This window comes from Trachymyrmex cornetzi, unplaced genomic scaffold (assembly GCF_001594075.2).
Source record: "Trachymyrmex cornetzi isolate Tcor2-1 unplaced genomic scaffold, Tcor1.1 scaffold363, whole genome shotgun sequence".
Taxonomy (NCBI): domain Eukaryota; kingdom Metazoa; phylum Arthropoda; class Insecta; order Hymenoptera; family Formicidae; genus Trachymyrmex; species Trachymyrmex cornetzi.
Genome location: NW_017298354.1, coordinates 345,835 through 363,052, shown reverse-complemented (window position 1 = coordinate 363,052; position 17,218 = coordinate 345,835). Strand labels below are relative to the sequence as shown.

The 17,218-nt window shown below is 30.0% G+C and overlaps 1 protein-coding gene across 10 annotated transcripts in view; it reads right to left on the bottom strand.

The window, feature by feature from the left end:
• Positions 1–17,218, bottom strand: part of kar (monocarboxylate transporter 10-like protein kar) — a 35,310-nt gene that overhangs the window by 16,346 nt on the left and 1,746 nt on the right. For 3 of the 10 annotated variants that reach the window (XM_018511235.1, XM_018511236.1, XM_018511245.1), the window contains exon 1: positions 9,652–9,858. The exons of 1 other annotated variant lie outside the window; for it this stretch is intronic. The gene's annotated coding sequence lies outside the window, so the exon portion shown is untranslated. Of the gene's footprint in view, positions 1–7,279; positions 7,298–9,597; positions 9,614–9,651; positions 9,859–15,494; positions 15,798–15,880; positions 15,899–17,218 lie in introns of those variants that run through there. 6 more of the 10 variants (XM_018511237.1, XM_018511238.1, XM_018511244.1 and 3 more) reach the window with 5 other exon arrangements.

The window sequence follows — 17,218 nt, the reverse complement described above, 5'->3', positions numbered from 1 at the left end:
ATCAAGCCAAAATTGCTGTCGTTTGCGAAATACAAATTCAAATTCTTTCGCACATCATGACCGAAGTAAATGCGTTTGATTCATAATTTTAAGAAAATTTATAAACGATTTATCTGTAATTTATCTTAACAAAGTAATTGTGGCAAAATGATTTCGAATTTTATTTTGCTATTGTGACAAAGCAAGTGCTGCTTTGAGTGACATACGTTTAATGCAATAATCGAGGCAATTCGCTTAAAAAACTGTAATAATAATCATTGCTTGCTGAGATAGTGAGATATGTCGGCTCACATTACAAAAATTTTTGCGCAATATTTGATTCCTCTCTTCTGGATCGAACGATCTATTATAACCGGCGTTTTTTGTTTTGTACAACGAATGATTGTAGAAAGACAGAAAACAGACAGCCTGAAAGCCTACTCTGTAAATTTTTACGAAAGTTTCGTTATTATTATAATGCTGTTGCGCAATAAGGAACGGACTTTATTCTTATTGCCTCGTATACTCTTCCAGAGTAATATTTTCTTGTAAAGGGAAAATGACCAACATTTCGTATATTAATTTATCAAAGGAAAAACGTTGAATCCACAATAAAAAAAAACCAGATTGAAATAAATTGTAAATTTTAGATGTGAAATCATTTTATAAAAGGATGATATTAAAGATGATACACAGCAATTTCTGGTGGATCTCTCACACATAGCGTATTATTTAATCTCATTACATTATCTCTCCTTTTTCCTTCTTTAGTTATATTATCATTATTTCAATCTCTCACAATCAAGAATGTTAAGATTTTGTTGTCAACTGGACGTGTTTTAGAATTTTCTAATTAAAATTGGTGTTAGAGATAAACGTAGTGTTTTACACAGATTCATATTTGTTAATAAAAACTAAAACGAGGCGATTGTGTACAGGATTGCGATTTGAGCACAATCATAGCCTTATGTCATAGTATGCGATCTTATTTTATAATGGACAAGTTTTAAATTGTAAATGATTTATTGATTCAGACACATTTTAATAGTTGTAATTTTAATTTTAGCGATATCGTTAACGACATACACTGATGATGACGTAATTAAACGTGTTGAAACGTATGATCTTTTGTAACGAAAGGTGTTGAAACGTATGATCTTTTGTAATGAATTTTGAATAGAATTATTGCGCGAAAAAGCTCTGCGTTTGGGTATATTTTGCTCTTTATTATTTACTACTTAATAAAAACAATTTTACAAATCTATGCATGTCACATATTTATTAAAAATACTTAAGATACTTATGATAATGGATTATTTTTATTCAATAATAATCTTAATATGTATAAGGATTACAACTTTTTTCAAACGTCCGATACTAGTTTTAAATCTATTTCAATGTATTAAAATCAGTCATATTAAACTGAGTATTATAACAATCTTACCATCATTTTGCAAATTCGTGACCTCATAAATTTTGTTATTTATTCTATCATAATATATATAAATTATGTCATGTTCCAAATCAATACTTCAAAAATTTTTCGATCTACATAAATTTTATTTTTTAGATTATTTTAGTATTCTAAAAAAGTCAACATTACAGATAATTTTTAATTTATTATTATTACTATTATTTTATTTTGTTAATTATTATGAATTAAGATAAATTAGTGATCTCAATATCATACATATATGTTTATAATTTTATTATCCTATGATATAAATAATAAAAACTTTTGGCCAATTTTTTGGATTCAGACTACTGTGTGCAGTTTCTACTGCTTATCTTTATTTAAGGATATAGTCCTAGTCTGATCTCGGTTCCTATTCGCAAAACGAGCTTGCATATATAGGCATCGCTTTGTATTAAACATTTATATTAATAGCCCGCAACAATTCAATACTTCATTGATATTGCATCGATCACACGTTTTTCTGTCTGCTTCTCAAAAAGCTGAAGCTAAAATAAATATATAAATTACTTTTTCTTCTTGCATAGATCTTAACGCAACGCGGCATAAATTGAAAGCATGGCAGAAAACGCAATAAGCATTTATACATATATAGATTAGAGAGAAGAGAGAGTAAGTTTTTCATTATCAAAACGATAGCCTTAATGTAAGGTCTCTGTTATCAGAACTTAGACCAGCACACATAAATGTATACGTTTCAATTTCACATTACACAGTCGTGTACGAAGATAACTCGCCTTTTCTTATCCAACTATAGTTGGATAAAGTTATTGTTTACATTTAATCAGAATATTATTAGAAAACCAGATAGTACAGCAAATCGTTATAATTTCAAAGAAAGATTCATCTTTATAAATTAGCGTAATCTGTCTATAATAAACAAATTAATAAATGAAATAGGCTCACTAGATTAAATCTATCACAATAAAAAATGCCGATAATGAATCAACACAGGATGTTCGAGTGTAAATTACAAAACTATTTATTAGAAAAGTAAATACACGTGTATATATACATATTCACTCGAACGTCCCGTAAATAAAATTGATATCGTAAAATATTCGGAAAAAATGCATTAAAAAGAGAATGCTCTAATATATGAGTTAATAGTCAATCTATTGGATGTCCTAACTTGTCGAAACTTGGTCATCAAATTGTCCGATTGCTGTATACAATTACAATATTTATATATTGTTATTATATCGGAGAATCACAAATTTATGAAAATTAATAACACATGAAGTCGAACAAATTGTGCGAACAATGAACAACCATATTATTATTAAATTGTCCGATTTAAAATAAATGTGAGAAGATTGGTCAATATTCATTTTTTAAATAAGAGGAAACCTTTTTTTTTTAAGAACAAGTTAATTTGCACTTACATAACAAAAAGAAGAACGAGACTTCTCACAGAGATGTTAATGGTTCGAGCGGTAGACACATACTGATTGTGAGTAACAAAACATATCGCATAAAAAACACCAAAAAACACAGTACGAAAAACAAAAAAAACAAAATAAAAAGAAGGAAGCATTACGTCTCTATAAATAAATTAGCATATAGCGAATCTAACGATAACGTGTCATTTTTTAATCTATGAAAAAATTTTCTTAGAAAAATTATTTTATTTAAAAAGATCTAAAGTAATTGGACCCTATGACCTAATACCCAATATGACCTGTACGCTGTTTGTGGGTAATTACACTAATTACACGATAAATTCAACAGACACCACTAATAAATCGTACAGGCCGATCGGACTCAATTTAGTGCTCAGCTATTCATTCTGTTGTTAATAAAACAAAATGCAGAACGAGATCATAGTATAATATTTCGTAGATAAGTAATTGCTTTCAATGATTACCAAGAGATGGTTATTAATATTTGTAGTGCACATTTGTTGTAGGTCTTATACTTCATAACACTGTATTTGTACTTTATAACACTGTATTTAGTTAACACGTTCGTTATAATGTTTTGTTTATAACTATTGCAAAGAGAGGAAATCCTTTGTAAAATAACACTAATATGGATAAAGAAAAGGAACATTCAAATCATACGCAGTCTTTTTCGCGCATATTTAAAATATTCACATAAAAAAAAAAACAATTAATTATAGAGACGTTTCAGCCAAGATTGGGTCATATTCAGTATGTCATAACAATAAAAAACAAGAGTATATAATTTAAAATAATAATACAGTGTTAATACAATAAAAGTGTTATTAACTATTTTCTCTTTTGTTTGTAGAAACAGTATGATCTAGGTATACTGAATGTTATACATACATCGATTGTAACGTTTTTTTGCTACTTTTATTATTCCAGACTATTCTAATCAAAATATAAGAAAGCCAAGACTATTTTAATTCACTTGCTAAACTTATGTCTACATCGTGGAGATAAGTAAATAAGTAGATAAGTAAATAAGTAGATAAGTCAATTTCTTGGAAAATAGGTTTTTATGTATTCTTAAGGTGCGTCTAGATTATTTAGTTGAACTTCGAACGATAATTTCCATAAGCATTCGTTACACGGCTCGGCAAGAAATAATGAAATACACACGACCTGAAGTTCGGCTTAATATTCGATTTGATAAGCTAGACACCGTTATTCCTGGGTTACGCTAAAAGTAGTTACGCCAAAGATTCCGAATATGCAATAAAAAATAGGGGTTCCCATTTAAGATTTTAAACTTGCCCCCCCTCACCACCCAGGAGGCGGGGTGGGGGGCTGATTTTAACGTCAATGTGTGTCACCCTCGGAATGATGAAATATTGATTCTTAACATTTTTTCTTAGTGTGCTTATTTTTCGAGATATTTGAAAGTTTCAGGTTAAAAAAATCACCCTGTATAAATATTTAAAAATGTCTTATATTTTTTTAACGTTCAAAAATGTTTTCTCTTTTGAATCTGACTATCAGTTTTTAATTTTGGACTTTGGAAAAAATTATTTAAAAAATTGTAAAGCTTAGGTTATCCATAGAGTCCGATTATTTGTAATCGATTAATAACTTTAACAAATTAACAGTTAAAATGCAAATCATTAAATAGCACTCATTAAAAATATTATACGGTTTAAACCTTTCAGTGTCAATTTTCAAAATTAAATATAATTAAGTCAATTAAGTGTTAATCATTATGATTTAACATTAACGCTAAAATGTTGAATATAGACGCCGTAGGTTTAATTTATGAAAGAAATATATTTTAACTATACATGAAACTTTTTTTGATTATTTCTATTAACCAGATATATCACAACTATATAAACAATTAATGTTAAGAGTTTATAGATCATCGAAGTAGCAGTTCCCGTACAATTGTAGAGATTAAGTATCGTTGGATGGAGTACAGGATTAGGATGGGTGACCGCACAGGGAAATAAGGAAATTAATTCTCAAATGAGGGGATAAAGCGTTTTTTTTCAATTATAATTTTGTCGTGTGTATATTCCAGAATATGATGCAGACTAATAATATGTATTTTAGCAATAAAACTGAATTAAGAGGGTAGTTGTATAGAATAAATAATAACTCTCAAGTTGAGGATAACGTTCAAGTTCAACGTCTAAAATAACTCTAAATTAAGTGCAAACGCTCAAATTTTGAGTTTTTTTCATAAGGGTAATTCGGCGCACAGTACGAATGACTATAAATATGGTATATATGCATGTACATATATAGTATATGTACAGTAATTTAGATTGAATTATTTAAGCATTAAAGATCTTAAAGCTTTGATTGTTAGGGCCATTATTTCTATTCCTTGTTGTTGAATAAAAATAATGTCACTTAACATAAAAGTTTGAATGAAATAAATGAAGTAAATGGCTAGATAACAACGTAAAAAAAACGTTTGTCACCAATGATTATCATGGCAGTCAATATGTTAATTCATTTCGCTTTTCAGTCTAGAATAGTCTAAAACCTAGAATGGATTCTTGTGTGTCGCTAAGCCATTGTTGCATCAGACGTTGACGTACATGTGACGGAATGATCATATATAGGGTAAAAGATCCAATACCCCTACAGCACAAAAGTTGCAGCAACAATGCTGCAACATTACAGCAATATTGCAGCGTTATTACAGCGATATTACTGCAAATTCTGTGCTGTATGGGTAATTGACAGTGTTCTAAATACTGGCAATCTGATTTTAAATGCTTTTTTGAACATATAAATTATATTATAATTTAATTATAATTTTACTTAAATTTTAAAGTGTTTACTTATAAGTAAAATTAAATACAATTTTACTTATAATATAATTTATACATTGAGGAAAAATGCTGTTAAATGAATAAAAAGATAGATTGAGTCAATTAAATGCATGTATCACGGGCTGTCACAAACATAAGTAGTTAATTCAACTCTATTTGTTATTGTTTTAATTTTAATCTTTTTATTCGTAACATATCAATTTGACTTGAGGACATATAATGATAAATTAAAAGCACGTTGAAGGAACATTTCCTTGCGTTAAATCAATATTGAATTTAGTTGTATAAAATATTTATAAAGTTGACAGAACTATATTACAAAATAACAGGAACTTAATAAGTTGTTGGTAGTACTAATTCCGAAATAAATTCAACTTTGACTTCGAATCAATGTAATTCAAAGTACTAATAGTAGTACTAATTCCGATCGGAATCTATTCCGACTTGTTTTTTGATAGGTGCCCTGATCATGTCTCGCGAATCAATGTATTGATGATCGTATAATCAATGTGAAACAATTTCTACTCGCCCGTTTGTAATTTGTTAATTAATTTCTACTTGTCTATAAATCAAATATATATGATTCATGTAATATTTAAACATATAATATATGATAATTTATACAATTGTACAAAAAGATTCTTAGATCAATTAAATTATATTTCAATCAACTACAAGATATATTCTTATTAATTGTAACGAAATTGACTATATTGTTAGATAAATGTAGTGATAATTGTATATTTCAATTATCAATGTCAAACCCAGTGGGTTTTATTGGGTTGGACCCACTTGGTCAAACCCTGAAGTCATGTAATATATTTAAATTTAACATAACAAATTATTTACTACATAAGAAACTATAATATATAAAAAAAATTGTTAAATTAATATGTAAATTATATTATTTAATTAATTTGAAGAAGTATTTATATTAACCATAACGTGCTCGCGCTTAATTGACTATATTGTTGATTTGTATTAATCATTTTATGCAATTAAATAATAGGTTCAATTTAATTAATTAAACTAAATTCAATTGCATTACAAGAGCTTTTTTTATTTCGTATGCAATCAAAATTAAAAAAACATTTGTTTAATGTAATTACATATATGATTGATATAAGAAAATTTTTTAACGTACTACTGTATAATTGAGGCAAATACTTGTTTATTGAAATAGGAGTATGACATATTTGTTTTATTTATACTGTCATTTAATTAACAAAATTATTTCTAATTAGACTCATACTGTTGATTCAATAGCATTTTTTTCTCGGTGTATATTCGAAGAAGCATTTAAAATCAGATTGTCAGTATTTGGGATATTGTTAGTAATTGGGTCTTTTACCCCAGTAATGTAACGAAATAGGGCCATAACACGCAGAAAAACAAGTAAATTTAAATAAGAAGCAATACGAAAATCGATATGTTTAGGACTTACTACTGTTTATGTTATAGTCTTGTAGTCTCTACTATGATTGACGAATTTGCTTATTTACGTTTTAATGCTTAAATTTTTTTGTGTACCATTTATAAAATCATGACATATATAAAAACGTAAGACAATAAGATGTAAACAGCAAGGTTGATTCACTTACTGTTTACTGCTACATTTTTCTATGTGTTTCTGACTTTATTTGTGCGTAGCTATTTGAAGATCTTTTTTCATGGTCTTGTCCAGATAAGACGTTCGTAGGCAGGGGCGGCGGAGTAAATTTTTTGTATGTGTGGAGTAAGTCCGAGTTCCTGGGTACGCGTGTGAAGACGTCTAAAAAAAAAAGTTCGAACGAAGAAATCCTCCGAAAGGGAAATGGAAATATTTATAGATCTGTACTTACATATAATATACAATAACAAACAATAAATGAATAAAGTACACGAATACTTATTTTGCTATTCTTCATTTCTTAATTGCGAATGTAGTTCGTCGAATGTTATTTGTATTTATAAATTCGTTCATAAGCTCGACTAGCAAAAACGGCGGATTTTGAGCGGCTCGTAAAAATGTATCTTTACTCATTAATATTTTGCGATATCTAATGCTAATATGCGTTTTGTGTAATTTAAGCTTACGTGTCCCTCCCCTCTCATCGCATCGCGTACGATTACAGTCCAATTTTATGAGATATTTTAAAATAATAAAATTATGAAAAAATTACATTACATATTAAATTATTCTAAATCGCATTTAAAAGTATTAATTTAGATTTTTGTTGTCATTTTAGTTCATAATAATAAAAATGGCAAATAAAATAAAGTATAAAAATATGTTGTTCAATAAAAACAGAATGTTATGCAACATAACTTTAAGATATATGTAATACATGGTTTGTTTAAAGTATAAATATTAATATATATATATTTGTAACAATATTACTCAGATACATCTTTAAAAGGAATTGTACTCGAGTTAAGTTTTTATTAATTGTTAAATTTAATGGCAAATGTATGTAAATTAGACCAATCGCGGGTTCCAATAACTTGTTGTGACAATAATCGCGGCACACTATAAATCCCCAAAAACGAAATCGGAATTCTGAAAATTCTAAGATCCCTGTTTCTTTCTGTATTACGGTTGTTTGTTGTTTGTACGGGAATAAAGAGTAAGAATCATAAAATCACGTGAAAATGTAAACGGTAGTTGCTACATAGAAAAATAAACTCGGTTAAAATTAATAATAAAAATAACATTACAATATATTATTGTTCAACTATTACTGTTTAATAATAAAGCACGAATTAAAACGTACATATTTAAGTCAAATAAATAACAAATTAATCAAATGAATATGTAATAAAACGATAACGATATGTTTTGAAAGTCATCATATTAGCATCGTATTAGCACAATTGTTATAGATAATAACGAAAAGATTACAAAGTACAGACATGTATTTATTTTACTTCTTTTTATTACTATTTTTGGCCAGGAATTTTTATTATCTTTTCCTTTGTTCCAGCTATTGGGGGGGGGGGTGTTTTTAGAAATTCAGGACATTAAAATAAGCGTCAGCCCCTCTCGGAAATACGATTTTCGCATGAATTCTGTTCCCTTCCTCTTTTTTCTTTATGAAAATTATTATCTTAAGGCCGCAATCCTTAATTTCGAACTTTATTGATCAATCGATGGACTTAATTGAATTTATTTGGCATAAGTAAACTAAAGATTGAATAAAACCAACTTGAAAAATTTATCTAACAATAAGTCCACACGTGTCAATCGATACGTCAAGAAAAAAAGAAGTTGGCGAATAAAAATGAGATTTGTTTTTACTAGTCAAAAGATCTATTCTCCATAAATTATACTATGTTATATACTTTGTAGTTAAAATAAAACGAATATGCAATATGTTTAGTTAAAGTGTATGTACTCAATTATTTTTCTGAGTAATACTTATAAAAAAAACTAGTAAAACAAAAATTATTTTTTATTGAAAAAGATTTATATATTTAATAACTTGAATGAAAGTTTAAATCTTAAATAATTTCTTACAATGACTTTAATGATAAGTTTATTTTTTAATAGAATAATACATCTATTTTATTACAGCTTTGTAAAATATTTTATAACAATAATCTACAATAAAGTATACTTTATGTAATCGTTCATAAAATATTGTTAATTATGTTACTTTTAGATATGAACAAAAATAAAATATCTCTAATAAAAAAATGTTTATGAATCTTTATTTAAAATATTGGTAAAACTGTTAAGGTTAATAAATCTTGTTATTGTGTAGATACTTTTTTATTAGATATTCGAGGGAAAAAGAGAGAAACGATGAAAAGTAAAGTTTAAAAAACAAAAACAAGTACAATAAAAATATCGAATCAACTCTCTGTCCTATGTATTCTAATTTTCTCTTCAACATCCGGTTACGCATTTATTTTATTTCAAGAGAATATGATACAGTACGTCTACAGAGAACAGAGCTACGACTGGAGAAACGACGCGCTTATTATATCATACCGACTTAAACGATCCTCCAGCACGTGGCAAGCATCATGCGTCTGGCGATTGGCAAACTTCCCGGAATCGCAACAGTTTCAAAAGGAGAGAAACACGATAGTAAAAGAAAAGGGAGAGAAGGAAACGAAAGAGGGGAGCACGAGATATCAACATCAGACTGTTCTACTTCGGTGATAAGCAAGCCGATCACGACGTCGTCGGCGCCCGGCGGTCGGGCGTAAACTAAAAAGGCGAATGAAACGAGACGCCTGTCTCAGCGGGACGGGACGACGGGACAGATCAAAAAGTTCCAAGCTCTAAAGAACGCGGCACTAGGCGCCGATGACGCGTATAAAAACGTTTTAAGGGGATCCTAAAGACGTCTGTTTTACCGATAAAACTTAAATTTTATATAACAATTACTTTTTTCTTTTACACATTTGAAAATCCTTTTCCAGAATTAAAGTACGATTAAAATACACATACAACGAAAAGACACGTACGTATGTATTCAATATGACTCATCTATCTTTCAGAGGATCCGCGTTTTCCGTCTGGTATTTTGGTATAAAATTTAAAAAATGTGTTGTATATTTAATTAAATGTGTAAAAATATATATTAGGTTTTCTCATAAGTTTCTTTCGTTTTAGTAATAGAGAAAAAATATACAATAATTTGTGTTATATATGAGAATTTATTGAATTTTATATATCATCCATTCTAATCTATTACTTTTCTCCGGCTCTCCGGAAGTCTCATAATGCCATCTTCTCAAAACTTCTGAGGTTTGTTCAGAATAATTATGAAAATTGAGTGCCCCTTTGGCAGGAAGGAGAGTAGGATGAAAATCGCTTCATGTGGAAAGTCAAAACCCACGTGCAACAGTACAATTATGAAAGTCGTGCGCCTCTTAAGCAGGGGGGAAGGGGATGAGAGTCGTTTCGCATGGACAATAAAATATATTTTAAAGCAGAAAATTTTTGTTCAATATAGTAAAAAAAAACATTTTTCAAACTTATCCTTTACATATAATATTATGGAGCTTTAATTTACTATATCTTCTAAATCAATGCTAAACATATGTCAAGATTAAGAGCATCGGAGCTGCTTCCATTATTGTCGATATTTACCATAATAAGCACAAACTTCCATAACTTCATTCAAATATTTTTGGCATTAAACTTTCTCGTCAGTGAAAATCCAATCAAGGGCATTCATTTGACGTCATTTAGAATATTTCTATCAAAATTCATGATAATCGGGCGTTGAACGTTTTCGGAAGTTCACGCTAATAAATTATTTTATTACTAAATTATAGACGAAGTTGACTGTAGACATGCACAACAGCCGAGCACTTACAGGTGCCCAATTTGGACATAAATCTATAGTCTTCTTGTTTTTTTCTCTATCTTACTCAATAAATTAAAAAATGGAAGGGTAGGAAAAATTATAGGAAGGGGATAATGCTTGTAAGGTAGGAAGATAGGAATCAGATAGGGATTCTGTGTCATTTTGCTTATTCAAATCATTTGATTGCTTTTTGTATACCATCTTCGAAATTAATCTTTTGTTATATGATGGCTCATTGTCGAGAATTTTAACCTCATTCCATTTAAAATTATAATGGTGGGTTAATCTATAGTTCGAAATTACTGAGGGGAATCCTGTTTTTTTTATTAATAATTGCTTACGTGTTCGGATATTCTAGTTTTTAATTGACGTAAGGATATTAAGTATTGTGTGTGTGTGTTAGTGCCGAAACTCCAGTTTTTGTTTGCTGAAAGTAGCACGTATGATGTATACGAGAATTTTTAGTTACTTTATTATTATTATTATATTATGATTTAATTATCTTCAAAAGAATAAATAAAAAATAATTAATTAATAATTTATTTAGTATGTTTTTAAATATTACCATTATTATAATAAAATATAATATAAAATATAATTTAAAAGTATCTGATACGTATATGAAGATACTTTTAAAATATCTGTATCTGTACATATATTATATATGTATATATGTATACATTTTCGAACATATGTTTGTATTTGTATTTAGATATATTTTAAAAGTATTTTACCTATCTCTGCTCAAGAGCCTTAAATATATATAACTGCAGAATTGTTTCGCACGATGCAATTAGGAGTAATAAATTTCAAGTACAAGTATATAATGGCATCCGTGTAAGTATTCATTTAAAATTAGATCAACATGAAATTAAACATCAATGTAAAAAAAATGTCTAAACATTTTGCTTTACATACTGTCCTGAGAAAATACATCTTGGATTCAGATGTTGTTAAGTTGACGCAAAAAGTTTGTTGTGTTCATCGAATGAATTGAAAACGAAAATACTTCAGAATAACACATTTATCATTAAAATTAAAAGTATCCATTGTGCACATTCAGCAGATATAACAATTGAATGAGCGCTTGTTGCTATTGTATATTCTTCGAAATTTATTATGGATTTAAAGGTCTACTCCAATCACTGGCAATTATAATCATTGAATACTCACGCAACTGTTGTATCCGCTAAATACGGCCACTTACTTCAATACATTTTTTTTCTATCTAAAAACTTAAAGAGTTTTTTAAATCGGCAGTTTTATCAAAGCAAAACTTGATAGAACGACAAACATTTTATACTAATCTGACAGCGCTCCTGATAAAAATCTACAGGATGTATGAATGTAACTTCTTCTTCTTCGTTTTTATTGGCCTTACTTCCCGCACCTGAGGTTGACCTGATGTGTGATGTTCTTAAATTGATAGACGATGTTACGGAGTTCAGTACTAATAACCTTTTAATTAATTGATGCAATCACATACGTATAAAAATTGATGCGTCAGCTCGCCTACATATTCGGTGCCTGTGCTTACATTCTTGTACGATCGCACGTCTAGAGAAAGGTGGGATCCAAAATTACGAAGAAAAGTCTAATAAAAATTTGTAAAATAGATGCAATGCACGAGTTAATTCGTCAAACTATAAATTGTCGGAATTAATGCATAAGTCACACTTTCAATAGAAATGATCAGAAATTGTAAGATAATGTAATACTCAGACCGAAGCGAGGAGACGTTCACGCCGGTCGAGCCATCCTATATGAATGATAAAATTCGACAAAGAACAGAAACCTAGACTAGATGTTTGTAAATTCTAGGTAATATTATAGAAAAATGATATATAAAGTCTCTATGACCATAAAGCCTTTCTTACCTACAATAACTGATAAAAATAAAAAACCACCTTGTCTAAAAAAAAAACTAATTTGCTTAATCAAGTAAAAAAAATATTTGTTACAAATTTTGATAATTATCGATAATAGGACCTTTTTCGAATTTTGATATTTTTTGGTCGTAATCTTGATAGAAATCTTTGTTGTGACTCTGACAGTGGAGAATCAGAAGAGGTCCCAAAATATTAATATATAATTTATCTATTTTAAATAATTTGGTAAAAGTTTATATTAGAGGAACCCATTCCGATAACTTTGACCTTAACATATGTAAAGATCATAACCGATAGCCTCCGACAAGTTTTAGTCGTCGTTCGTTTTTTATTAAAAAGTTGTTAACAAAAAACTAATAAATAAAACGTAATTTTTGAACATAAAATGGTATTCACTATATATTCTACTGTATATTCTGCTATATAATTTACATTTCCACGTCAGACTTTCCACGAAGCGAGATCCATTCTACACTATTGCTTAGGGATGTCCGACTTCCCATTCGAAACGAGGTTTATCCAATATCTTCCCTTGCCTAGAAAGGGATGGACCTCGCTTTGCATGGAAAATCATTATGCAAGGAGAAGATTTGGAACAATATATATAGCAGAAATAAAACGTTATTTTTTAAACTTTTTTGTTAATAACTTTTTAATGAATAACGAGCGACGACTAAAACCTGTTAGAGGTTTCTCAGGGTCATGAGCTTGACAACATACGTTAAAGTCAAGATCATCGGAACGAAGTTCCCTAATCTCAACTTCCACCAATACTTTTTTTAAAATAGATAGGTTACATATTTTTGGACTTCGATAGATTATCACTGTCGAAGTCACAAAGATTTCTGTCAAGATTATGATATTTAAAAAAATGTCAAATTCGGAAAAGGTCCAATTGTTGATAATTACCATTTAATGTATAATACTATCGATCCGACGCAACTCGCCGGCTTGCGTAAAGGAGCACGACAGTATCTTACGTCATGATGCTGCATTTATCTTAGCACTGAGACACTACTGTGTCTTCAGATCATCAGTCATTTCTAAAAGATTACATATTTAAATGTGACAAAATAAGAGCTAATTAACGTAATATAGTAATTTAATTTGAGAAAACATCAATATAATTTTAATTAATAGTTAATGACTTTCTTTAGTTTCAATAACTTTTAAGGCCCGATTTTACAATATATGGTTACTTAAAGATAACCAAGGTAACCAAGAAATTCAGTGAATGAATTTCAGTGATGAATCTGTTGGTAACCTTTAATCTTTAAGTAACCATATATTGTGAAAACGGGTCTAAGTCTTCTTGGTATATTTTCAATCAAATTTTTCAAACGTATTTTCAGATTCTTCTATGTCAATTGTAGTGCTTCAAAACAGGAGTTTTTATTAGTTATTTCGCATTTGTCAACCCTATTATCCAGAATTGGCCACAGATTTTCAGTGAGGTTTAAATCTGAAGATTACGGAGGCCATTCGAGTTATTTGATGCGATAATAATGAAAAAAGCTTCACTTTTCTTTCCTGCATATTTTGGATCGTTATATCTTACTGAAAAATAAAATTATCTTCTAACCTGAGTTTTATTTTTCCAAATTTTTATTAATTACATTAATATAAACATCTGTCATAATCCCATCAATTTTGACAAGATTTTCTATTCCTGTCCATGAGAAATGCTTCTTTTAATCCGCTTCTTTTGTCCAAATAACTCGAAATTCAGTTAAAATTTGGAGAAAACATGAAGAAAGCTTTAAAATTATCATATTAAGAAAACTATAAAACATGGTAGAGAAAATATTATGATTTGGAAGTGTTTCTCATGGGCAGAAATAGGAAATTTTTTCAAAGTTTATAGGATTATGACAGAGATGTTCATATTGATATGATTAACGAAAATTTAAAGGAATCTAGGTTGAAGCTTGGACTAGAAGATAATTAATTATTTTTTAATAAGAGAGATAATGACTCAAAACACTCAGTAAAAAAAAGTCAAACTTTTATTCGATTATATCACATCAAATAGCTCAAATGGCCTCTACAGTTTTCAAATTTAAACATTGAAGCTCTGTGGACAATTTTGGATAATAAGATTGATAAATGTAGAATAACTAATAAGAACTCCTGTATTGAAACACTAAAACTGGCATAGAAAAATCTGGACACACATTTGAAAAATTTAATTAAAAACATTCCAGAGATTAGAAAAAGTTGTGTTGAAGCTAAAGGAAGTTATATTAGTTATTAATTAGAGAATTATATTGTTGTTTTCTAAAATTAAAATTATCCTTTTTATTTTGTCGCACTTTATAAATATATAATCTTTTAGAAATAAATATAGCATTACACATTACAAATAATGAAATTGATTATTTTTTAAATTACAATCGTTTAATTAATAAATAAATTTTAAATTTTAGTACAAAAAGTTTATAACATAAATATTTGTTTAAACTTCACGAAACAGATCAGTTTTATAGATAAGGTGACTTTTTTTTATCAATCACTGATCAGTATTTTGTAACTGAAAAACGATCGGCCGAAAAATTTGAGCACCTCTTATCGCATCCATTTAATTGTAAATATAATCCAGCTAATCGACCTATTAACTGACTGACCTACTTCTTGGAGCGCATGAACATCTGTGGAAATTATACACGAGTTGGCCGACGATACAATCGATTTACCACGGAAGTGTAATCTCCATCTCCACTATATTACACAAGATTTGCAGTTTTCGATGCCGCAAAAAACTCCGCGGTCATCTCGGCCTTAATCGATGACTGGTCGTGACGTGTCATTGACGCAGGGATCAACGATAACGCGCCAGCCAGTCGGATGACATACTGACATGCGCCAAAATGCGCCGAAAAGGTGAAAATTCTGCCCTACGTGTTACGTTCCGCATTTGACATTTTTTTGCTTCTTTTCTTCTTCTGAATTGTCGATGTTCAATCCCCAGATTCCCCAGGGATCCACGGTATCGCGGTTTATCACAATTTACCGTTCGGGGAATACGCCTCGAGTGCATTGATGATCGACTGGTAAAGTGGCAACGTCTAGCATCCTCGTATGGACTTATGGAGAATGTAAATCATAGGTCTGTTTTCTGTGGCTGAACTAGTGTACACTTTTGGAACTTAGAGTGAGATAGATACGTTTGATATTTGTTTAAAGCGAGAGAGTTTTAGAACAGTCTAGTGCAGGAACAGAAAACAAACTACATGATGGAACTTTCACCATGTTTAGTACTACAACCGCTCACTGAGCGCTCAGTGAGCTCTTGCATCTGATTAGCATATTCCGTTGGATCTAAAAATGTAGACCAATAAAATGCAAGAGCGCTCATAGAGTCCTAGATCAGAGAAGCAACCGCTGTTCCGATTTCTAATTGGTTCCGCCATTTTTTCTACAGATCGTCTTTTAGGACTTTAATTTCGGTAAGTATGATTATTTTTAAATCTTGATATGTATACTGTGTAGTCTCCAAAGAGAATCAGTATTTTTTTGTAGTCAGTAGAAACACTACTATTACAGATCTTTGATTTTTAGATCATACGGAATATGCCAATCAGATCCAAGAGCTCACTAACCCCGGATCCTCATACGGGCAACAGCGCTATGACACCGAACGCTGATTGGTGAAAAACGGATGATGGGGGTAAATTTTACTCCCACAACCGGCTTTTCATCAATTAGCGCTCTGTGTCAAAGCGCTGTTGCCTGTATGAGGATCCGGGCTAAGCGCTCGGTGGCTTATGGAAAGTTTCCACTGAGCGCGTCACGCGTCGCGTCGTCCATCGCGTCACGACGCGACGCGAAAGAGAGAAAGAGTGAAGTTTATATATGTACACAACTCCTCTTTTACTTTCTTTCGCGTCGCGTCGTGACGCGATGGACGACGCGACGCGTAACGCGCTCAGTGGAAACGTACCATTAGTTTCCACCGATGGTTTATGCCTGTTCTACAATAGAGTCGCAAGTCGTAAGACGTAAGAAATTGGCCAATCACAGTTAAATGTAAGAAGAATAATCGACTATGATTGGTTAATTTCTTACGGCTTACTGCTTACGACTCTATTGTAGAACAGGCCTTAAAGCTGACGTACACACCTTCCAAACAGTAACCATAATCCGTACCGTAAATATCAGCCAATCAGAATTAAGAGTTCGAAAGAATTCTCGACTGTGATTGGCTAATTCTTATGGTACGTCTTATGGTTACTGTAAGGCAATATAATTATCTGTGTTTCAGACATTCTTTAAACTTACGTATAATGCCGATCATGGCTCGATAAAATAACATACGAATTATTAAAAATAAAAAACATAAAATAAGCTT